The 25,231-nt window shown below is 50.1% G+C and overlaps 1 long non-coding RNA gene across 1 annotated transcript; it reads left to right on the forward strand.

Annotated features, from left to right (window-relative positions):
• Positions 1 to 9,945: 9,945 nt before the first annotated feature.
• Positions 9,946 to 20,180, forward strand: LOC138731778 (uncharacterized). The gene is made up of 3 exons (XR_011339197.1): positions 9,946 to 10,081; positions 14,069 to 15,074; positions 20,064 to 20,180. It is a non-coding gene; the product is annotated as an uncharacterized lncRNA (long non-coding RNA).
• Positions 20,181 to 25,231: the final 5,051 nt, after the last annotated feature.

The raw sequence follows: 25,231 nt of genomic DNA on the forward strand, positions 1-25,231 counted from the left end.
TTGCCACTCGGCTCAGATAATTTACTTTTAATAGTCTGGTTACAAACGAGGTCGCAAAGGAAGCGCGTGGCTCCGAACGGGGCTTTCTGAGTCACATTCTCATTTCCCCGCGTGCCTCCTAGGCCTCCAGTGAACTACAAAGAGACATTAAGAAAACACTAAGAACTCTTTATCTGCTGAGATTCGGGAACTGGTGCAGTGAGCAGGCAATAATGGATTCCTTGTATTTGCGATACATCCCGGCGGCGGCAGCCGAAGAAAAGTGATGGGAAGTTTGAGTGCTCAGGACAGACAGGCTGGCGGAGGGTAGGAAGCCAGCGAGCAGGGGCCAAGGTTGGCTGAACGCACCGTTCCCAAATGGCCTCTCAGGAGACTTTCAGCCGTGCCCACGCCTCGTTCCCTGGGAAACCCAAGGGGAATTGAGGAGCTGCTCTCTGTGCTTTGAGATGTCTTCTACATCACCTCCCAGCGCGTTCCGTACCGCTGGGGCCAGGTTAAATCACAGCGTGCAAATGGGAAGGGAAGAGGGGCCACATCCTCCCTCTGATCGCGGCGTCCCCGATGGTGACACCTGTGCAGCAGAAAACTGCAGGTAATGGGAAAATCAGGCCTAGGGAATGGACGGGAGAATGTTCCCCCAGGGCCAAGAAATCAATGCAAAAATCAAGTAAAGGTTAAGAACACATCCACAGAACTAATTACAGAGAGAGACCGAAGCCTGGGGTGGGTGAGAGCCCTTGATGAAAGAAGTGGCCCCACCAGGAAAACGGAGCCGGTGGCCTCAGTGGCTGGGGTTATTTATTTTATTTTTCTCTTTCCTCATGTAGGTCAGATGCCTTCCCAAGGGGCTTTCTCCTAACCTCCCTCCGAGGATCTCAATTACACACTCAAAACAGATTAACAACAGCAACAGATAATAGAAGAGTTAGAGCAAAAGAAACCTCAGAGGAGAGCACGGTGTGCTCAGACCAGAACAAACAGCAAAGGTTCACGGGGAAGGGAAATCAATGTGGCTGATATTTATTGCCCTCTTTATGGAGGGAGATGGAGCTCGACCAGAGCCCATTTAGAGTTCTGTTCCACTTGGGCTTCGCCATAAACAAAAATAATGAGTCCAAGCCTTCATTACAGTTTTGCACCCAGCACTTTTTAATTAGGGGTAGGAAAACAGAGAGGGAGAAAACAAAAGCAAGAAAAAGTAAAGAGAAAGAAAAGAAGTGAGAAAACTCTCCAGCTGCTTCCTAATTCCATGTCAGTCCTGTTTGAGCCTATGCTGAGTCTTCCAAAAGCAACAGCCCCTGTCCCTGGATCAGAGAGGTGCTGTTCAGATGGGATTTTGGTGCCACGCATGGAAATAAAACAGCCAACCACGAGCAGGGAGGGGAAAGGGAAAAATGAAGGCAAATAATGCAGTCTGTATGGAATCTTAACAGTGCACAGGGACCCACAGCGGGAAGCAGAGACCAGTGGTGGTGGCTGGAATGCAGCACTAGCGGGAGCAAAGTGGAAAGAGAAAAGGGACAGAGGAAAAGCACATTGTAAGCAGTGTCCTCCTTGCTTTCATCCTCTTGCCTCCCAGCACGCAAGGTCTGCACAGACAGACTTGGAGCCGCGTGGCAGGGCTGCACAGGAACGCTCCTCTGCATGTGTGCTCACACTTGCAGGAACAGAACCACAATCTCTGTGAGGGATTGCACTGCCCTAAGGCCGTGGCTCACGGCTCAGGAGCTTGTGCCCTGCTGGCTGACCCAAGCAGTTCCTCACTTACTCTGCCCCGTACTGGCTTGCGTGCACACAAACTCAAATTTGCATGCGTTTGTCTGTGTGCAGGTGGCTGCAGCGACCCACAAAATGCGTTCTCCCTGCTTGATCCATCCTATTACATGACTGACTGTGCTCGGACTTGGTGGAGATTGATAGCATTGAGATCGGACTCCGGTCAAGGCTTTTGAAATCTGATTTGAGGTGAGTCCTGCTTCAAGTACAGCTCAAAATCAAATCATTTCAGTTGTGGCAGGGAGGGGGAAGAGAAACAGAGCAGGTGAAACAATAGCTACCATCTAGCTAGCGTAAGCCAGGCAAGACAAAATATTCCTTCTGATTCTTTTAGCATACCAAACAGAGAGGTGATTCCACCCACCTGTCCAAATTAGAGACTATTTCTGTCACCACTGGTGTCTAATTCTGGGGTGATCAATCATTAAACCAGGTAACAATGGTAAAATCCCACTATTGATGCTGTTGACAATAAGGCTGCCTGGGAAAGGGAGGAGGTAGTGGCTCGTGTTTCTTTGCAAAGGGATGTGTGGGTAGGCTTTGAAGCTCTCTTAAGGTTCGCAAGCTTCTCTGGTGAAGGAGAACATTTCCAACCCAGACTGCATGGACACCTTGCATCTCCCATTCCACAAGCCCAAGACCAGACTCAATTTGAGCTATCTCCTCAAGCTCACAGCCATATCCATCCACTTGCTCCAAAGGGTGGCTGGGATGTCTGCAGACCTGGAGGAGACCTGGTAATAAAGCCCTGCCCTGCCCCACTGTGCTTGCTCCCAGCGTTGCCAGCCATTTGCTGCGTCATCTTGAGCAATCGCTATTGCTAGACAAGTCCTCTTCTGTATCAGATGGCTCCTACAGGTGTCCTCATTAACCTCATTAACTAATGAGCCAAACTGATCGCACACGTCTGCTGATGAGACTCACTTTGAGTCTTGGAGTGCAAGTATTGCTCCGTCACCCACAGTGTTCTCTCCAACGTGATCAAAAGTCTCTTTCCAACACTTGCCAGCACAGCAGGGGTAAAAGGAGATTGAACTGGGCTCAGTGCTTGGAAAACAGAGGTGAAACACAAGGAGTTTGGCTCGGGATTGAGAGGAAACTCTCCCCTGCTCTGTGGAACCAAGTACACTTCAGAAAGGGTGCAGCCAGCTCATGGAGTGTCCTCTGTTTGTCATTCCCTGCTGCTCAAGCCTCTTGGGCTGCCCTGGAGGAGTGGGGCTGTAATCACTGCCAGGCACTAAACATGCTCCATAAACTCCTGGTTTAGGGAAGCAGGGGAACCTGTGGCTCAGGCTTTGTCTCTGCAGGAGCTGGAGAAAGCTGCGGCTTCCCGCAGCCACCTGGAGCTTAAATGCCACTTAGAAGAATTATCTCCTGCCTTTATCCCTGAGAAAAACAACTGTTTGCGTGGAGAGGCAGAGAGGGAAGCACGCTTGGGAATTCTTTGTAGATCTGCTTCCCCTCCTTTCCCCGTGTTCAAAGGGAAAGAAAATAGAAAATTGTCAACATCGACAGGAAGGAGAAGAAATGCCGGGCAGAGCATGAGTCTCCAGAAGCTGGAATAGGAGAGAACAAACACTTGGAAGCATCCCTGGGTCTGTGTTCCTTCCTCAGGAGCCTGTGGTTGGTCGCTGGCACGCACTCCCAAAGGACCAGCCCTGCCTCTCACCATGGGCTCCTTTCTTATGTCGTCTCTCAGCTTTTGGCGTTACCGTAATTAATGGTTTTAGGAAATTCTCCAACAGCCCAATGCTATCACAGGGATTCTGCCAGGAAGACTTATTTCTTCTCTCCTTTAAAGAAGAAAGGAAGCTCTTTTTTCTTTCACAGGTACCAGGAATAACTCCTTGCTGAAACGAGCTGCTCACTGTGGGAGAACGGCGCCGCACTGACAGGCTTGAAAACTGACAACTTACTATTAAACTACAAAAAGTCACCTCCCCAGTGACGGTGAAGGCTTAGCAGCAGGAGACTCTTCTCTTCCAGCATCCTTTTGCTGTACAAAAAGCTTCAGAGAAAGCAATAAGAATCCAGGAATGGGCAGGTCCAGCCTGATGTACCCAAAGTTTAATCTAGCCCTGGCTTAGACCCAGATTGGGGGTTTTTTACCCTCTTCATTGTCATCCACTCTTGCCTCACAACCTCCTGTCCAGATTCCAGTCTGAACACTTCTCTGAGCACTTGGTTCTGAGACATCCAGGCCTCTCTGCCACACTGCAGGAGTCTGAAAGGTTGGCCTATATAAGCATGGACTTCAGTGCTCAGGGCTGCATCAAGGCTCCTCATTCTTCCTTATGTCTCCTTTTATTTCTAATGTCGGTGTTCCTTGAGTCTATAGGTGACTCTCAACTCGGAGCTCTGTCCCACATCGACCTCGTGTCCCTATCTCTCCTTCTTCACCCAAACGTCTGTACACAGCGATCCCTGTACGTTAAAAAACTTACTGTGCCTTTTTTCACGATGAGCTGTTTTCATTCAACCCACCCGGCACTCGGACACAGAGCTGACAGCGGGGAAGTCCTCAGACCATCAGCGTGAAGAGAGATTGCTGGAAGGGAGCACCAGGTCAGTGAGATGTGTTCTGGACATTCGAATCTCATATAGGTGCGATTGCATCTTGGAAGAATCAGTTCTTTAGGAAGTAACACATTTCCTGGAGTAACTGCTTCCCTGGACAAAGCTTCATAGCTCAGTTTCTTCCTTTCCTTTCCATGTTGCTGACCCTCAGCTTGTGTCTCTCAGCATCTCTTTAGAGGTCAGCACTGACGTGTCTGTTTGGAGCTGAAGATCTGCCCAAGGCTCAGTCTGTGGCAAACAGGTTTCAAAGAGATTCTTGGCAAATTAAGAAGGAAAATAAAAGTCTTTTTGTGCTCTGAAATTTCCCAGGAAAAAAACAAATGCAGAGTCAAAACCATTCAAATGGCATTTCAGGAGATCAGTGGTGGAATTTGTTAACGCGTTTCTTTTTAAACAGATGGAGTTTGCAAATTTGCTTTGGGCTCGGAGGCAAACCTGGCCTGTTCCATCATGGCCAAACCTGATTTGTGCCACATGACCCAGCTCTGTGATCACAGCGGCCTCCGTGCTGCCGTAGAGAGGATTCTGCCCAGCATGGATGGGGTTTAATTAGAATAATTAACTTAATAAGAATCTTGTCAAGGTTGTGTCAGCTCTTGAAGCCAGGTTCCACGTGTATTCAAGTAAGTCAGGCATAAACTCACCAAAAACCACTCAGTTTTTCAGAATAGGAGATCAGAACCAAGCATGGGCTCTCCCATCCCTCTTTGCATAAAGAGAGCTGCTCTGAAATCAGTGTGACCAGTCACTCAGAGCTCTGCACAGCGCAGCCAGCTCACGTTTATAGCTAAAGGTCACATATACAAGCTTGGGGCTGATTCCCCACTGCACAGTGTGAACAGTAAATTACAATTATTCCCACTTCTAAGGTCCTTGCCTAAAGAGTTTTAGTCCTATAAAAGCAAATAACTGCCCTCCCATCTTCCTGTACTACTGGAGCAGAAAATGTCTTTGCAGTTGTGATTCTCTCTTGACTCTGCATTGGTGCTCCTATTACACCCACCTTAACGCAGGGTTTATTCTCATGTGCACTCGGATCGTTTACAGGCAGTGAGGAAAAAGCCACGATGCTGCTCAGACTCTGCGAGGAGCCTGGCAAATTGACTTTCTCTGGTTCTCTTGCATTACACAAACTTTACGGTCCAGCGCTGCCCATGACTGCGCGTGGTGCCTTCTTGCACAGGGCTGGGACCCGGTTACTACTGAATCCCATTGACTTACGGCTTTCGTTTCTTTGTGTGGCTTCTCCTCCTCTTGTTTTAATTAAGATGCATTTTACTAATTATACACAGAATACGCGATCACAGATTTAAAACTGAGCTGTGTAAGAAGCCAGGGTAACTGAGATTCAGCGGAAGGGGCTGACGTGGCTGTTTGCTTGCTCAAACATTGGCTTTTCCAGTGGCTGTCACCCAGGGAGCCAGATATGCAGCTCAGATATTCGTTAACCCTCTCCCTGTCCTCATGAAGAGTTGCCCCACAGGTGACAGGCTCAGGGAAGGGCAGTGACTTGCCTGCAGGAACCACACGACGTGATTTCCATTGGATCCGTGAGGATGGGTTACAGCTCCGCTTTGCTCATCTGACCAAGCGCAGCAGGACGGGGAGTAGGACGCTGCTTTGCTTATCTAGTCCTGTGCATCCCAAGAAATGACTGGCCCTGACCACTGCTCATGGGAAGGCAGGGACTTTGACGTGCTCTGGGAAACCAGAACAGCTGCTGCTCAGGCCTGTGCTCCCACGAGCTCAGCCCTGCTGCTCCGCATCGCGAGCACTGAGGGACAGGAGCGCGTTTAAGTGACTCCAGAACCAAGCTCAGTGCTTCAGACTCATCAGTTAGCTCTTGAAAATGCTAGTGAGAGCTGGGCTCATTTGTGGATCTGTTTGCAGGGGTTTCTTTGTTTGAAGAGCCTAATCAGCTCTTGGGATGCACAGGCGATTGCTTAAATGTAAAGGAAAAGAAAGAAATTGTTCAAAACTGCTCAGATGAGGCAGCGTGGTTTGCGTTTTGATGCCGGTGCGCAGCCAACTGACAAATGCTGAGCCACAGTCTGGTGTAAATCCAGATGAATCCCATTAGCATCAACAGACTCGCTTCCAATTTATTCTGATGTAACAGAGAGCATATTTCCATTTAGATTTACATCAGATTTGTTTCCTGTTTTCCATAATTCAGTCCATTTCCATTGTGTACAAAAAACAGCCTGGGCCAGATCTTGATCTCATTTGCATTGGATGAAAACAGTTTTTTCAAATGGAGCTACACTGGATTTATAATCGTACAAATGAGAGTGGAATCTTATCCAAGTGAGAATGTCCCTCCTGTAGTGAAGTGTACAGGTGCTTTACCACCGATTTCATTGGAGAATTTTCATCTAAGTCCTGGAGCAGGGCCCTGAGCTTGACAGCTTCGCACAACGCAGGTATAGAAGCCCCTCTTGCCTCAGAAGATGAGCCAACACACCAGTGCTGCCACCGGATCACGACCAAACACACGACACCACGCATCTGCTTGAAGAAAAGCAGGAGCAGAGAGAGCTCAGCCTTGCCTGGCTGCTCCAAACTTACGTTGGCCCTGGTAGGTTTTGTTTGTCACCCAGTTATTTGTAGCCAAAGCTCCCTTGTGTTGCCTTTTGCTTCCTACAGGTCTCGGTCCCTTGAGGCCTTTCCCACTGCCCTTGTTCAGTTGGGAAATATTGGCAGCAACCCAGAGATGCGCTGGCAGATGGGGCTGTCTCTGCTTGGTGGCCACGCTGCTAAAGATAGATTGCTTTATTGCTAATAACAGGGTTATTCCCAGCAACATGTGCAATCAAATGGATTTACTCCTCCCCTTTGAAGATGCTTATTTCACTGCTAGCGGGAAAATAAGGCCATTTATGGTCATATATGGCAGCTGCAAAGGATTTTCTGAGTAGATATACAAGCTATGTTGTCATATCTTCTAGGAGGACTTTGAACTCAGCTCATCCATCTGGCTTCACCACCTCTCCCTCATGTTCCTTGCTATCCTCTAGAAGCCACAGTTTCAACAAGACATGAACACGTGTTGCTGCCGCTCTGGATCTCATGGTACGAGCTCAACTGACCCTTAAACCACTGCCTCCTCGCTGCCAGAACGCTCCCTAAGCGTGGATGTCCCAGCTCAGCTTCCAGCGCTGAGGTTGGCTGTGCAAACCTCGGGCCTGGGGAAATGCAAAGTAAGAGCAGCCACAGCAGCAGCAGCACAGCATTTGCCATTGTAAATGAACACATCCCTCTTTCAGTTCCGTTTGCAGGCCTCCTGCATGTTTAATCCCACAGAGAATTGAGATTCCTTCACAAATTCAAATATTTCTCTTAATTTACAACATTTAGCACCAAACACGGGAAGATAACAATTACAAGCACAACAGCAATGACACCACTGGCAGCCCCGCACTTACGAGCCTGTCGGTATTAGCAGCACATTATGTGGCAGATTGGAATTTCAGCGTCTCCGCGCTTCTCTCACCACGTCATCCCAACCCTGTGCAGAGAGACTGGAAATTACCCATGGGTTTGGCCTGCTGCGTGTAAAACAGAGCCTTGAAAAAACAAGGCAATCATCAAATTTCCAGAGTAGGCGGCAATCCGTCTGCTAGGTTTGCACACACACACATTATCGAGCCCGCAAGTGCCTAGAGGCAGCCTTGCACGGCGCAGCTCGGCAGCCCATGCCTATAAAACACAAAGGCATACGAGGTTCTCTTGTGTCTGATGCTTCACAGCGAGCAGGCGCTGAGCAGGCCCTATCCCACAGGAACAAAGGCTGACAGAAACACTGATTTGTGATTTTGTTCCCTATGGGATTTATTCCACTGTGCAATATGCATGACAACTGGATCCTAATTGTCTGGTTTAGGAGGCGAATAGCAATCTGATACAGATTATAATACAGGAGGTAACGCAGCAACGTCACAGTGGCCTCAAGCTCCGCCAGGGGATGTTTAGGCTGGACATTAGGAAAAAATTTTTCACGGAAAGGGTGATTGGGCAGTGGAACAGGCTGCCCAGGGAGGGGGTTGAGTCACCTTCCCTGGAGGGGTTTAAGGGACGGGTGGATGAGGTGCTGAGGGACATGGGTTAGTGATTGATGGGAATGGTTGGACTCGATGATCCGGTGGGTCTCTTCCAACCTGGTCATTCTATGACTCTAAAATAGGTGCTTCCAGGCAAAGGCAGCTCTCCTGTCTGCCAGGGCTTGGGCACCAACGACTGAGCAACTGGGCAGCGCTGCCAGGAATTAACATGAGCTGAAAAAAACAGGACAGTCAGAGTCTCTGCTTAACCGAAGCAGAAGTGCCAGGAACCCTTTCAGCAGGGCTTCCTGACAGACCTGAGTGTCGGAGGCAATATAGCCCTGAAAGCACCTTCGCAGGGACATGATGCTGCTGTCCTGGGGAAGTGACACGCCACGGGGCAAGAACGGTGCCACAACCCAGCTTGAAGGTCCTGCGAGGGAGCAGCAGGGCAGCCACCTTGAGGAGTGGGTCCCTGCGCAGAACCGTGGGTCCTGCCACGCGGCTGGGAGCCCCAGGAGGTAATGAGGTGTGTTTAGCCTCAGCAGCACGGCTGAGGTAGCATGGCAGGGCCACCGCAAAAAGTAGAGCTTGGCCCTGAAAAGAAAGCCGTGTGGCTGAAAACCAGGAGCACCTGAACACTTCCAGGAGGGAACACTGCAGAGCTGACCCAACCGAGAGGCTAACACAGCACAGCTGCCCTGCACCGAGGGGCTTTACAGGGAGATGTGGAGCAGCTGCTGTGGATCGGAGTGTGTGCAAGTGCTTCTGGGAGAGGAAATCCATAAGGAGGCAGCCTCAAAGGAGAGGGACTCAGCCTGCTTGAGACTCCATGGGCTCAGCCACTGCATTGAATCCCCCTGTATTTGAAAAGCCTTGGTATTCCCAGGATCATCATTGTGGACTCATTGGTGAGAAGGCAGGGCAGGAAATTAAATGAGGCAGGTGAATTAAAGCCAGACTTCGCAGGGTGCGACTGCTCCTCCGTTCCCTCTGGGTACAACACTGATGTAACTTTAAAAAGTAAATTTAGTGCCAAGGCAAGCTGGTGGCCCAGGAAACCGGAGCACTCGATGCGTCCGTGACTCGGGCACAGGAGAAGCACGGCAGAGCTGCTGAAACACGCCTCGGCCAGAGCCTGCCCAGCAGCGGGCAGAGGGGACCTGCTTGGGCTTGTCTTCTGCTCGTGGAGTTCAGGAAAAGGAGCTGGCTAGGAAGGCCTGGCTGCAGCTCTAAGGTGGAGGTGAACGCTGCAGCGAACAGCAGTGTTTGGTAATCCCGTCTATGGTGCCTCATCAGGAGCAGGATCCCAAAGATAAGTACTCCCAACGAGAAGAAATCCCATCCATGGTTGCAAACATTTCCATCTTGCAATGCACCCAGGCTGGTACGTAGACAGGAGCTCCACGCTGTTCAGCTTTGGTCCTTGCTCTTGTCCACACCTGTGTTCACAGGGAACAAGAGAAATGCCTGTTTCAGAGCAGTTCTTGCTATCACTGTCTTTCCTGGTGTTTGGAAATACAACAGCAGCCCTGTGAAGAGCCAGCTGCGTTTGATGGATCTTGGCAACCGAGGAGAGGCAGGGCATCTCAAACGAGACCTATTTTACTACCTAAGTGTGAGTTCAGAAGAGGATTTGAAGTATGCCTCTGCCTGTTGGGAGACTTGACCTTCTCAGCCAGACTCAGGTAAGCCCCAAAAGTCTAAATTACCTTGTAGAGAGCAGCTGCCGCCCCTTCTGTGAGCGGCTGAACGATGTGACCCCAGCAGGCAGCACTCAGCAAGTGTTAAGGGTGCCTGGAAGTTAAGGAGCGAGAGGCAGCGTGGGGAGGACAGGCAGTAGAAGAGGCAGAGTAGAACAAGTGAGTGAAAGAGGTTGTCCTGCTGACCTGCCTGTCCCCTTCCTGGAGGTTGCGCAGTCCTGTCTGCAAAGCACTGAAAATCTCTTGAGGGAAAACAACACCGTAATGACCAGGCAAACCAAGAAGGCAGCTGGGTCTCTTTCTGCAGAGCGCAGCCCCTTTTCCCGTACATCTTGCGTCGGTTCATGGCATAAAGGGCAAAACCAGAAATACCACAAATAGACCCAGTTAGTTTTACCTCTTTTTCTGAAGGACCTGTGGCTGTTTGCAGGTGGTTTGCTTTTCCCCTGTCTTTTTCCCATGTGATAAGATCCGTCATTTGAAGGACAGCAACCAAACCAGCTCCTCCTGCTCTGGAGAGAGGCAGCAACTGCGCTTAGAATAAGAGATTGTCAGGCAGATTTGAAGTGTCAATCAGAGCCTATCTCTGAAAAAAAAACCAACATTAGTGCAGGCAGCTCCTCACCCCAGCCCAGGTAATTCACTCATCCCATATCCCCCTGGGCTGCCAAAGCCTTCCAGCACTGGCCAGAGCTGCCAGCTACAGGCTTGAGGTGTTAGAGCAGATACTGAACCTAATCCAGATAAGGTCAGTTTGCCTCCTGTGGAGCACAAGCCTATGATTGTCGGGTCCAGAGAAGTAAATTCTGGTCTCCTGGGCTTTGTGAGCAAACTTCTCCTTTCACTGGGAGAGGGACACAGAGGGCTCTGCTGCTGAGTGTGTCCCATCATCAGTGGCTCGCCTCCTCTTTATTATTATTATTATTATTATCATTTAAATTATTATTTAGCACTGCACCCAGGGGCCGCACAAGGCACTTTCCAAGCACTCGGGAAAGTGCTGGCTCTGCTCCAAGAAACTCATTATTTCAGGACAGACGGACGTGCAGAGGCGCCGCATGGTCAAGTGGCAGAAACGCTGACCCAACAGCGCCGGCACATTCTCCGCTGCGCGCCTTGCTTGCTGGTTGACCTTGGAAAGTCACATTCCTTCTTCCCACACTTGGTACCATCCCACTCTTTGTCCATCTCAGTTGCTTGGACCGAAAGCTGTGACTGTGTTCATGTCTCTGTCTCAAAGTCTCTTTCTGAAGTACTTGGGGAAATATTTTTGTTCCTAGGAAGAAAATAAACCTGGGAAATCAACTCTGTTTTCCATAGCATTTCTTCAAATGCTTCTGGTGGAAAGAGTCAAATGTTTTCTCATTGCCAAAAAAGTCCAGAAAGGCAAGGTTTTCAGTTGTAAAACAGCAAATACAGGTTGGGGGGGGTTGACAGTTGCCAGTCATCAGCATTTTGGGGGGAAAGCTCTGGTTAAAGAAACGTCTCATCCTGAAAATACGTTGGAGCCTAAAAATTGAATTGTTCTCTGAGCAGAGGAACTGGTGAAACCTGTTCTCCTGATTTGTGTATTACAACTGCTTTTGATTTCTTCCTCTCTTGGTGCTCCCAGCTCCCTGCGATATCCCCAGGGCATCCTGATCCCTTCCAGACCTCTCCAGCAAAGTCCTTGCCCTCCTCACAGCCTCTTGCTTTGCCAGCGAGGGGCAGCAAGGGCAGCGGCTGCTTTGGAGCTGGGCAGGCACTGACTGACCAGCAGGATGGAGATGCCAGCTGGTCACCTGGCTGCTGCATCTCCCAGTAATAGGGAGCAAGAGGTTTAATTACCTTGCCTTCAGCAGGACATTAGCTTCAATGTCTCTCTCCCATCCAGCTGCTGTTTTCATGACAGCTGCAGGAATCTTAGGTCTGTGTGACCGCTCTCTTTCCATCAAACTGGGCTGAATCGGGTTAGCTGGTTCAGGAGTTGTTGGAGTGGGGGGACTGGCACATGGAGGAATGACACAAGGAGGCTCAGTGCCTTACAAACTCTGGCTCAAAAATACAGCAGCTTTGGCGTAACGGGGCATCCCTAATGTCAGGCGAGGTAGTTGCTGTCGCAGTGACCGACTGGTCTCTGCCCTTTGGATGTATAAAGGCCATGAAGGTCTAGGGCTGTCGATGCTGGGCTTACAGCTCATTTGCTGTACGGAGCCTTCAGCCTGGATTGAAATCAGGGCCCTGCCACACGGGAACAGCTCGGGAGCCCAGGCAGCCCCTAACCTGAGGCACAGTTGGATGGACAAAAAGTAGGAGAAAGGGAAGGATAAGTTATCTTAGACTTACACATAGGAAAATAGAGGCCGAGATCAGCAACTTACTGAGGGATCCTTTGAGAGAGCCGGCAGGAGTCTCAGGTGTCCAGTGTCCCCATCTAGGGTGCTGACAAAGTCCACCTCGCCTCCTTCTTACTTCGTCGCCCAGGCAAAAGTCGCCCTTTCACAGGCGTTTCACTCTGATTCACTAAACTTGGGAGCTCAGCCGGTCTTACCTACACTCTACCCTGGCAGTGGAGACCGCAAGGTGCACCGATGAGGAAACGTCGTTTGTTGTTTTGTTTGGGTTCATTACTCATGGCTGCTGCGCTGGAAACACTCGGAGCTGCTTTCTGGACAGTCCTTGAGCTGGCGTGCGGGGAGGGACTTACCAAACGCTGATGGCCGGGCTACCTTTCCACTGCCAAGCCCTCTTCCATCTGCTTCCCTTCAGCCCTCATCGCGCTCCCCGTCGCTCATGGCTTTGGCTGTGCTCTTTGGCATTATCTGAAGAAGAAAGAGGCAAATACTTGGAGCGCTGCAGACACGCAATCGGCAATGGCATTTGACCGAGGAGGCACTGACCCTGGCATGGGGAGAATACAAACCTGAGCCTCTGCCTGTTTATTGTTTCAGTCACGCTACACAGCTGAGGATCAGCCCCTTGAAGGGTTTCAGACCCGTTTATCCTTCCGCAAAAGATGCTTTCACCCTCCTTCAAATAACCTGCAACTGGCTGGAAGCCTTTTTCCCCATACACAAGGCTCTCCCTTTCTAGTGCTGGAAATCCATTTTTCATCATAGAACAAGGGCAGCCTGCAGCGTGCACTGTGAGGATGTTTGCAGTACAACAGAGCTTGAGTTGCTCTAGGCACGCTCACCCCCCTGCACTGCCACTAAACGGTGGAGTTCTGGGGTTCTTGTTCCATGAACATTTTCTGATGGGTACAGACCTTGCATAGAAGGTTTCAGCTTAGCAAAAGGAGGGTTACTTTCTTAGTCGTTCTTCCTAACACCTAGAAATCCTCTAGGGCTGCCCGGGGTGGGTCTCCAGGACAGAGGCTGGAGGTCTTGCAGGTTTATAGGTTCCTATTCAGGGCTACCACTTGCCGAGTGAGCTCATGATTATGGCTTGGACAGGGACCAAGATCCTCACGGCCTGTAGGCAGCAGCTCTTCAGGAAGCCACCCCACCCAGCCGAGCCAGAAAGTGCAGAGCCGAGGCTTTTGACTCCTCAGAATTGCACTTTGCAATCATGCAGACCAGAAACTGAGCCTGCGCTGCAAACGTTTTGTCAGGACTTGAGGAGTTCAGAGTTTATGGGGTGGGGATTTTTGCTGGCTTCTAGCAAAGGACGCTGCAAGCCCGCTTAGGCCAATGTCGGTTGCTGGTTGGGGTCTCTGCAGAGCCCAGATCAGGGTTCATATTCCACCAGTTGCTTCCTCACTGGGACTTCAAGGGACTGTGGCAGCCAAGGAATTGCTGTGAGCCCACCCTGCAGCACATCTGCCCAGAAACACCAGGACACAGGGCGGGATATTCATCCCAACTGCACAAAATCCTCACCTCATATAAACCAGCACAACTGCAGAGAAGTCTGGGAAGCTGTGCCGTAGCACACAGGAAGGGAACCTGGCTTTGGAAAAATGTGCTATCTATTCATTTATTCTTTGCTTAGAGCCAAGACTGAGCCCCTGTGGACACATCAGCTCGGTTTCATCTGCTGCAATCCCCTGCAACTGCACAGGAGAGGAATTCGGATCCCGTGGACCATGTTCTCTGCTGATGCAACCCTCTTTGGTTAAAGGAGCTGCTTGGGTTGAAAAGCGAGCGAATGATCCAAACACAGGTGTCGTTTTCTGGCCTGTACGCTGCACGAGGTCAGCAGAGTTAACTGCACCGGTGCTTTCGGAGCTTAAAAATCCCTTAACTGATTTCAAGACACGTGCACCAGCAGAGATTTTGGCCCAGAAGCGATACACAGAAATGCTGCCTTCAGCCACGGAGCAGGAGGCATCATCCCCCACCTGCCTGTTGCCTCAGTAACGCATCTCGAGGAGGATGTGTTTTATGCCAACGTTATTTATCCAGGAGATGGAAGCCGGCCTGCGAAGGCCGTACCAGGTCAACATATGTCTAAGCATGTGCTGAAGAACTTAATTAGTTCTCCCTGAGAAGAGAGACTCCCAGTGCCATTTAAAGGGTCGTTATCCTACTGTGAGATGCCTCGGAGCCTGCTGCTAGGCCTAAGCTTAACAGGGTGAGTCTATAGTGGTTGGACGGGAGCAAAGTCCCCCCCTCCCTGCTGAGAAGCGATTGCTGAGCAGCGCTGGGAGCTGGGAGGTCAGCGCGAGGAGCAGGCATCACAAAATCACACCGAAACCCAGCAGAAGGGACCTCATTCATGTCTGAGCTGCAGCGTCGGCTTTCTACGTGGGGTCAAACCGTGTCGATCGTTACTTTTCTAGTTTCTCTTTCTAAAGATCCAGCAGCATCTGCTGTGCCTGGTGGCTGCTCCCCACGCAGTTCCAGTGGGACTAAGAGGGGGTGACAGGATAATGGAGTAAAGTAAGCCTGGAATGAGCCACTGCTGAGTGTCAATGTCAAACATCAATCCCGATGTCATCATGGGAGTCAGTGTAGGCAGTCGCTTCTTAGCATCACCTGAACTGGACTTCAGCTAAGTGGCTCAGTTGTAGTTTTCATTTATGAGGCCAAAAATGAGAGACTGTAAACTGAACGCCAGTAAGGGCTTGGCTGGGTTCCCCAAAGAGGGATGGTTTCATTATTCTGCCAGGAGGCAGCTCTTGAGTAGAAGGACCTTAGGAAAACCAGGCTGAACAGCCTCGGAAGGATAAAACGGGGTCCTAAGTGTATTAAAGCTGTGTAAGCACTGGCACTCACCAGGGGTACTGAGGCTGGATTGCAGAAGAGGGAGAATCCTGACATGTTTATCTTGACCTGTGTGGCGTGTGTACCACGTGGGACCTCGGTCTGCTCTTTGAGCTTTCAGGAGCTGTTCCGAGATGAGTTGTTATGGTAACTGAGCTAATGCCCTGAGATAGATGTTTTCAAGTGGCTCCAGGCCAGAAAATCAACACACACAGATTCCAGATAATAGACTTCTGCTAAACCTAATGCCAGCATCTACTTTATTTAACCTATTCACCAATGACTTCGTGAACTCCATTCTCCGGGCAAGCCATATATGATGGCAATAGCTGCTTGGCCTCAACAACCCTCATCTTCCAAAAGACTGAGGGGATCCCAGGTGATGTGGCTGAGTCTATGCCAGTAAATTAAATGATGCAGAAGACTTTTTCTGCATTGTGAGGACAGCTGGCACAGGGTGGCCAGTGTTTTCGTGTTAAATTCTTACCCTCCCAGTCTGCGTGGTTGCATCCAGGCAGCCCGTAAGGAACAGTCCCTGGCCCATCCCAGCTCCTGAAATGCATCTGGACTGGGCCAAACCCACAACGTGACACTCTGGCACTGTAACAGGGAGCAGCCCGGGCACTGGTGGATTTGGGAGTACAGCCTTTGGCTGGCTGACTTCTAGAGGTGACTGCACAAGAGAGGAGCCTGGAGCCACAGGCAAGGGCGCTATCAGTGGGCTTGTGCTCCGACCAGATCCAGCAGGAGCCGCAAATCACCAGGAGCAGTCAGTGGGAGGCGCACAACATGTCTAGGATCGCTCTGGATCATAGACTCATAGAACAACCAGGTTGGAAGAGACCCACCGGATCATCGAGTCCAACCATTCCTATCAAACACTAAACCATGCCCCTTAGCACCTCGTCCACCCGTGCCTTAAACACCTCCAGGGAAGGTGACCCATTTATATCCTCTGTTTGGAACAGCTCATGGGTTAAGGGGTGCATTCACCAGTTCAAGACCTTATCTCTCCACCCAATGTGGAACATCAAAACACAGCCAACAGCTTATCGACAGCTTATTGTGGAGAGGAGGGAGCTGGGCTCTTCTCCCAAGGGACAGGGGACAGGACGAGAGGGAATGGCCTCAAGCTCCATCAGGGGAGGGTCAGGCTGAACATTAGGAAAAAATCTTTCACAGAAAGGGTCATTGGTCCCTGGCAGAGGCTGCCCAGGAATGGGGTTGGGTCACCTTCCCTGGAGGGGTTTAAGGGACGGGTGGACGAGGTGCTGAGGGACATGGTTTAGTGATTGATGGGAATGGTTGGACTCGATGATCCGGTGGGTCTCTTCCAACCTGGTGATTCTATGATTCTATGACACGGAGCAGCTGATGCCAAGCACCCACCATCCAGCGCTGCTGCTGATAGCGCTGGGGGAGGTCTCTCTGCCTGGTGTCCCGCGGCGTGCAGCTGGCAGAGAACAGCCGGGCAGCTCGCTGTGGCAGGCAATGTTCAGGCAGAGTCCTGCCAGTTTCAGGAACTCCCACATCGCCACCAGACCAGCCGAGCAGCTCTGGGGCCCTGCGCTGCCTCCGCAGCGAGCCAAACAGGTTCTGCCCTGGTGTGGTCCGCAGCGCCAGGACTGATCACGCCCTGGGCATTTGGGACAGCACCCTCTGCCTGCCCTGTGGATGCTGTTACATCTGTGCTGGGTGGCTGCTCTTTTCACTTAGAGACCCGCTGGTGGTCTCCACCGATGGTTTGAACCCCACAGGCTGGCCCGAGGCCACTGCGCTGCTGAGGTTCTGCTTGCTCATCCCCAGTTGAAGTCTCACTTTGTTTGTTTTACCCACTTGCAGACCGTGTTCTTGCAATATGTAGCTCTCTAGGGCAGAAACTGTTTTCCAGCCTGTTCTTTTCTCAGCTTCTGTTGCAACAGGATTGCAATCTCAATCAGTGCAGCAGTAATGTGATTAACGAGCTCTGCACGAGGGGGAATTGCATCCTCTGTGGATGTGATATTCCCAGTTCTGGCCTGCCTGTGTGTTTTTCCAGGGCGGGAGGTCATGTTGACTGAACTCCAAAACGGCTTGCTCGAACTTTTGAACACTAAGGTCCAAATAAATCTTCAGCATTAGCTGGTTTGCTGATCCCTTTCCTGCCAAGCTGCAGCCTTAAGTGAATTTTTATGGCTAAGTTATAAACCCCAGAAAACACGAGCAAGAAGTGGAAATGCTGACTTAGCCTTTGCTAAATGCCAATTATCTACAAAGACATTAAGGGAAGGGGGGGAATGAAAAATAGGGTCATTTTCATGTTTTCTCTGGTTCAAAGTAAACTGTCCCGTGAGCCCTTGGTGGGAACACACAGCATACAGAGTGACCATTAATATTTATAGGCACGACACTGAGCTGCAGACCTCGGCAATCACAGCAACTCCACTTCTAGAATTAATACAGCTCTGCTTGGCTGGCATCTCAGTACAAAAGAGTAAGTAGGAGACACTGAGATTTTCAGGGAGAACTTAAGCAGATGCTGACCTTTGATGGAGAGGGTCCATCCTTCACTGAGTCAGTGAAGTACTAAAACCAACTCTTCAATCCTCAGGGCTGCTGGCCAAACCCAGCACCACGTTCTCCCTTCCTCTCTCCTCCTGTGGCTCCGAGACAGCCCCAGCATGGCACAGGCGACTCTCCCCGCATTCCCCAGGGCTGCAGACCAGCACAGCTCCACAGCCACGATTGGAGCAACGTGGATTTATAATGCCTAAAGATCTGCCTGAATAATCTTACAGGCTCAAAACGGTGCTGTCATCTCAACTGCAATGCAGCGCCTGCCTTCTCCCGCTCTGCATTTCCTAACTCCCTGTTCAAGTGACAGAGAGAGCCCTCCAAAACCCATTCCTCTGCACGCGGAGGATCTGAGAAGATGTGGAGTCCCAGAAGCTGAGCTCAGCCCAGGACTGGGCACCGAGCAGCACGATGACTGCCAAGCCACACAAACATGGCTCAGAATGTCCAGGGGGACTGTGCTACAGCCCCAGCTCAGTCACCCCCCCACCCTGGGCCTTCGTCCCTCGTGCCATACAAAATACTTTGGGGGTGGCTGAGGTTGTCACAACCCATTAATCCTTCATCTCCAAGAACTCAAGGAGAGACGTGACTTCAGGGAGAGACCGTCCACCCCCAACAAAGCACCCAACGCAAGGAAAAGGAATAAGGGATTGGACAAAGGTGCTGGTTTAGGAGCCAGGAAGGTTTTGATGAAACGCAAGGAGGAGAACGTTAGAAATCTCACTCCCTTTTCCATGTAGTCACAGAAATTGAGCTGGGACTTGGAACAACAGCCTCTGCATTTTCAAAAGCAGCTAGTGAACTCAGCCCATGGGTCCAGGCTCTCCTGGGGGCTGCAGCTACCCCGGGTCTTACAGCGGGTGGGAAGGGGCACAGCGTGCTGCAGAGACAGGGCTTCTGTTAAAAGAGCATCCACACATGCACTCCATCAGCTGAGCCCTTCTGAATCCTTTTTCACTCTCAAAAACTCAGGCTGTACAATTTAGGAAAATAAACACTGGGAGGAACAACATATAGAAATTCTCCTGTCACTGAAAACAAGGTGAAAAGGAGGAGCTGAGCCAAGTTAATCAGAGCGCTGAAATGAGATGTTGGAGAAAGGGGCCGTGGTGACTTGGGGGTTGCAGTTAGCTGAGCGATGTGAAATCTCTTGTGTCTGGCTGAGCTCTGAAAGGAAATGCTTTATTAAATCTTCCTTGTGTGAGATTTCAAGCTGCCTCTGGACTGGAAAATAGGCCCATTCCAGTACATGGGATATAATCAGAAGCTGAAGTGTTTAGAGCGGGTTTCTCTGCAGAGGGAACTGTGATCGGCATCAACACATAACTCAGGGCTCAGGATTTAGAAAGCACAGTTAGAGACAGCGTGCCCGAGCTCTGCTGTGCACCTCTCCTACCCAGTGTCCCTAAAATACTTCACAGAATTAATCGTGCTGGCAGCAACAACAAGAGATTAGGCAAGACAGCGCAGGTGGACATAAATTCACCCCTGAATCTGAAGTGTCCTCTGGGCTGGGAAGTCTCAAGTCCATTATCTCAGCTTCCATTCCTACTGGAACAGAAGACTTGCCTGGACTGGTCTTCGCTGGCTCTCCTGGAAGTCTCCACTCTCACTGCACTTTCTGCCACAGCCTTTTGCTCTGTCTGCCCTGCACTCACGGAGCTTTGCTGTGGGATGGGGGCTCACAGCTCCTCCATGCCACCCCCTGCTCCTCCCCAAAGTACTTGCAGAAAGTATCTACAATACTGAAAAGAACTGGCGAGAGCAAGACGGGACAAGGAAGAATGAGGACAAGCGAGGGTGCCCCCACATCGCACAATCTCCCCTGCCTTCCTCTCTCTCTCTCTGTGCTTGGCCATGTAGCCGGGAACATGAGACCTGATCAGAGATGGACGGGCAGCATCCACGAGATCTCCTCCTCCTCTTACTCCCGTTTCACACCGAAGTGTGGCTGGAGCTGAAGAGCCTGGAATCTCAACCTGCCCACTGGAAATGGCAGGGTTTGAGTTCCTTTCTGCAAACCCCTCCAGCAAAGGGTCCCAAAGGGCCGAGATACATGGAGCATTCCCCTTCCTTCACACCCCTCCCCGCTGCGGACAGGCTCCTTGCCTACCTTTTGTTGCTGACAAGAAGCAGGACAGAACCATTCTGGATGTTGGCTTCTTTGAGAGTCTCGTGCTCCTCAAGCTGCCTGGAGTTGTAATAAAATGTCTTCTTCCAGGAAGTGACGCCCTCCCGTACCAAGTGAGCCCGAAGATCCATCACCGTGTCCCTGGGCTTCACTGTCAGGGGCATCATCAGGTCCTCGTCAGCCAGGTGCACCTTGATGTGGTACTTCTTCCAGCGAGAAAGGCTCCTTCGCAGCGTGTCCATCCTTTTGGGCTCACCAGGGCCAGAGTGGCAGAGAGGAACATCCAGCTGGGAGGTTGGTTAAAGCAGGGATGTGGCTCTGAAGAGCCCGTCTGCTGTGAACAACTTAAAATGTCCTGCCAAACCTGTTCCTCCCAGTTGCCGTGCTGCATGCTTCACATTCCAGGGAAGATCTCACCTGGCTCCAAGAGCCTGCTGGCTGGGAAACATCTCCATGAATCATTTCCACACAGCCCTAAATCCTATAATAATTACAACGTCTTCACAAAGTGCTCTTCATTCCAATGGCTCTCAGAGGACTTTAAAGCTGAATCTCCATAGCCATTAGAAACGTGGGTCCATGTGAGAATGACAGTTCAGTAACCTCGTGTCTCTTGCTCTACAAAGCTGCCAGCTGGGGTGGATCAGCTCAACGTAGGCGTTGAGGAACCTCACGGCTATTTAGCATGGCCATTTTAATGAAGAAGAGAAGGAGTATTCTGCATAGTGAAAAATTCCTCATGGGGCAGAGCCAGAGCACCCTGAGGAGTCAGTGCCTGGCTGCTCCGAGTCCAGAGTAGTTTCTCCCTAGCAGAGCCCTACAGATACTGCAGGCACAGGTTGAGACCCTCCAGCAGGGGTAGGACTCAGCCATCACTTATCATCCCATCCGATATCAAGTGTTGACTCACAAGTGCTCCTCACTGGTTCATCGTCTTGATTTTCAATTCCTTTCAGATCCCTGACTCATTGAAGGGCTGGTCGTATCCTGCTTTTGCACGTGAGCGAGGACAGCATCACGGGGCCGCAGGGACACCACGCAAAGAGGCAACAACAGATGCCTCAAAATACCAGGAGGAACAAGCAATACTTGGGTAAATACAGCGATACCTCTGAAAGGACAGAGGCGATGCCAGCCACGGGAGCTGCTTGTAATTGAATGATCCTGCGAGGCAGACTCAGGCAGTCACAAGATATTTGCTTCAGAGCAAACATCATCAAGATAAGGAAGTCTTTTTTTTTTTCCTTCTCCAAAAGATCAAGCCACCCTCTTATCTTGTAGGTGATTTCCTGCAGCCCATATTACGGGAATTAATTCCCTTGTCCATTCATCTCGACATAGACCAAACTACTGCAAGACTGCTCTTCTCTAAAAAGGGGCTGCTCTCACCCATTAGATAGCAAACCAGTCAGATTCTCAGATACCGTAGCGCTCAGCTCCCACTGAGAGCTGTCCACTCTCCCATTGAGAAACCAGGAGGGTTTCACCCTGTCTTCACACCTCCCTTCTTTTTCCCTCCCCAGCACATCACGGCTCTACCAAAAACACAGCGAGGATCTTAGTTGCACCACAGGCAATGGAGATTTCCCTGGGAATTTGAGAGGAGCTGAAGCTTCTGCGAGCAGGATTCTCTTTCCACAGTCAGTCATGGTAAAGGTATGATTGTTTTGGTGGGGACTGGGTCTCGCTCTGCCACTGAGGTGCTGCGAAGGCTTGAGGTGAGTCACATGATGCCTTTGTGTTTCTGTTTGTCCATCTCATGCTTGTGGCGTGGTGTAACACGTGCCCATTAAGTGCCTTGTGTGAAACAGGAACAGCTTTTAGCACAGTCATGGTCTGGAAGCATTTAAAAATGCTTGGATCTACAGATCTGTCAATAATCTTCTTGGAAGCCCTATTAGAGAAGGAGAAACTGAAGCACAGAGTGGTGTGAAGCTGTTATAACTAAAGATACCAAAGGCTGGGCTCTGGTCCCCATATCCAGGCATCTCCAGTCTTGTATTCAGAGACCTGGAGCTTGGTGTATCCTTCTCCATTGGGGCAGCATTCACTGGGGAACCCAAGTTCAGCCATAGGAATGGTTGGACTCGATGATCCGGTGGGTCTCTTCCAACCTGGTTATTCTATGATTCTATGATCCCTGGTGTAAAAGCAGAGTCTTGGGTGAAACACAGACCTGATCCACTTGCCGCTGCCATCCAAGGGCAGCGTCTCATTGACGGCAGCCAGAGCTGGATCAGGCCCCAGGAACACCGAGGTCCGTTGGCTCCGGCCAACAGAATGTGCCCAGTGAGTGCCAAGGGAAGCATAAGGCGTTCTCGTCTCAGCAGAGCCCGTCTGGTGTCAGCGAGTCCATCAGCTCCGTCTTTAGCATAAGTGACAGCCTGACAGCTGCCAAATCCCTCCCTCCGACACCTTTCAGACAGCTCCTGGTTATTTTTAGGACAGCTCTTTCCAGTCTCAGCTCAGACAAGTATCAGTACACGGAACAGGGGGATGGTGGCGGAAAGAAAACACACAGCTATTGTTTTTATTTCTTTGCCTATTACGTGGTTGCTAACTCTTCCCCTGAACCTCCATCCACCCATGGTGGGACCCTTCCTTTTATGAAGAGAGGTGATATTGTAGCCATGATAAGGAGAAGCAGAGCAGTGAAACCAGCTTATGAAATATTGAAGCAGTGAAACCCTCACTGGAACACGTGAATGTCTTAATGCCAGCTCCAATTAATTCTGAATTTTTCATTAAACCATTATTAAAAGCAAGAGGACAGCAGAAATAAGGGGAATTGACTTGGGCAGTATATTAAGTACCTTGGTTTTGCTGGAGGATGTTTTATTATCTGTCCAAAGCAATTATTTCAGCAGCTCCTGACGGTTTGTGAGCTAAACAGAGGTGCAGGATAAAAGTTCTAGATAGTCGTTCCTCAAAGTTATTTTAACCTCCATCCCCTACCCTGCGCCTCACAGCCTGCGTGGGTGACGTCTGTGGGATGTCGTATCCAGAGATCCAGAGGACGAGATGCGGAGCCGGGTTTCTGAGGATCTGTGATAATGTGTCACTGGCACTATTTACAAATCAAATAAAAACTTATTGACTTAAGCTTTTCCCATATTGAGGGCAAACAGAAGACATGCAAACACTCAGAGAAACAATCATTAGGAAAGCCTAAAAAGCAATTTAAAGCCCAGATGGGGAGGGAAACAAAGCAACAGCATTTAAAAAATGTTGTCTCCTCCTGCTCCCAAAGCTCCTTTACTCCCTTGACTAAGGAAAAAGAGGAACACCTGCCTAAATTAGGAGCTCCATGATGATGCCTCAAGCTGGTTGAGGTGATCCTGAGCCTTATAAAGTCTTCTTATAATGCCAGAATAGAGGCACTCATTGCTTAGGCAGGTTTTGAGTTGGTTTTTTTTCTTGGCAGTGGCTGTGTTCTGCTGCTTGCTGTGCTGTCCTCCTCCTCGCAGAAGACAAGAGAGGAGAAGTGGGATGTTGCTCTGTAAGGAAATGCAGGTTTCTTTACTTCCTGGTAAAAATCACAGAGAAATTGCAACATCTGGGCAAAAACTGACCTTGAATCCTCTGGCAGAGCCTCCAAGTCCTTGGGGAAGCCGCTCTCACAGTGCTGGTCGTTCAGGTAAGGAAGAGACTTCACTGTTTCCTGATGCTCATTGATCCCAGGACTTGTGGTCAGTAATGCTGAACACTAAGGATTTTCTTCTAACGTTTGTTTAGGGTAAGTTTGTGTTTGGGAGCAGAGAGACTTGGAGCTTGACTGTCCGTGTCAGAATGACCATGTTGTACCTGGAGCTGCACGACCCCAGGTGCCAAAGCAGTGCTGGCAGGCACATTCCCTACCCCGTGATTAATTGGGGGTAATAGGTAATTAAATGCAACAGCTTTTTGGGGTCCAATGGAGAAGCACAAAATATGCAAGGCCAAGCAGTAACACTTTTCCTGACAGAACTCATATCCCCAAGAATGCTTAGGAATTGTATTAACTTCTTGTGCACCAGGCACAGAGAGCCTCTCTGCGATGGAGAAGCACCTCTCGTAGGAACTAGGGCAAAATCTCATTGTTTAGACCATTTAAAATCCAGAAAAGCTGGTGGATGCCTATGTTAACATACACAAGAGGTGTGGGTGATGAGGGAAAATGACTGTCTCTGCACTGCCCCGTCCTGTCAGGCTCTGGGGTCCTGCACTCCCAGACCAAATGGTCTCTCTGCTGCACTGAATCCCCAGCCGCAATCTCCCATCCTTTTCTGGCACAGGGAAAACGTCCCTGTCATCCTGCCCTGTTCCAGACAACAGTCAGGATCTCTCCATCTGCTCCAGCAGCATAACAGTTTTTTTTAAAAAACGATGTCACAAAAAGGAGGGGTTGATCCTAGTTTCGTTCTTTTTAGTACGGATAAGGATTTCTGCCCTCAGCGCTGCTGAAGTTACTGCAGCAGGATCCGAATCAGACTCCTAAAGACCCTACGGCTTCCCTGGCCAGCTGCCTAACATCAATTTTGTGTTTCTGGAGCTGGTGGACTGTTTGGCGTGGGACTGAACTTCACGCAGGCTCCAGATTGAAACTATGTCTGCTCAGCTTTGAAGGAGCAAACTTGCCTGATGTTGGAACACGAATGAAGCTGCAAGTTTCCAGAGCAAAAGTTGGATGTGAATCGGTGACATTTTCTGGTGGAAACGTGAAGGATCAAAACCCGGTAACGCACGTGTTAAATGAACCAGTCAAGTGCAGATAATGGAACAGCTGAAAAAAAATGGATAGAGGGGAAAGCATTTTGCAGCAGTAGTTAATTCGTACTGCGGTTCTTTATAACTTCCCAGATGGGAGATTCATGACCCCAGGAAGAAGCCAGAATCCTCCAGGGTCTGGCCCGCGGCGGCCCGTGACTCACTCGCCTACCAGGCTTGGAAATAAGTGAGAAACAAGCAAGACAGCAAATGCCTTGTGGAAACAGCAAAATGAGACAAATGTGTTAATTGCTGGAAGAGAAAAAAGAAAATAATAAACCTTTGTGCACAAAGGAGGGCTCGCAATGGATTGAGAGTGAGTCCTTGTGAGGACTCCAGAGGAGCTGGCATCCCAAGCAGCCCTGCCATCCCTTAGCAAGCAAAACAAATCCACGGTGCCTCAGTCTTAAAAGGTGAAGTAGACGGAAATAGAAGATTTGAGGCTCTACCAGCCATTCCACCAGCAAGATGGTTTTCCAGGGACTCAAGGAAGAAAGAGGATTTGTGGATCTACAT

Source organism: Phaenicophaeus curvirostris, chromosome 28, assembly GCF_032191515.1.
Source record: "Phaenicophaeus curvirostris isolate KB17595 chromosome 28, BPBGC_Pcur_1.0, whole genome shotgun sequence".
NCBI classification, from domain to species: Eukaryota; Metazoa; Chordata; class Aves; order Cuculiformes; family Cuculidae; genus Phaenicophaeus; species Phaenicophaeus curvirostris.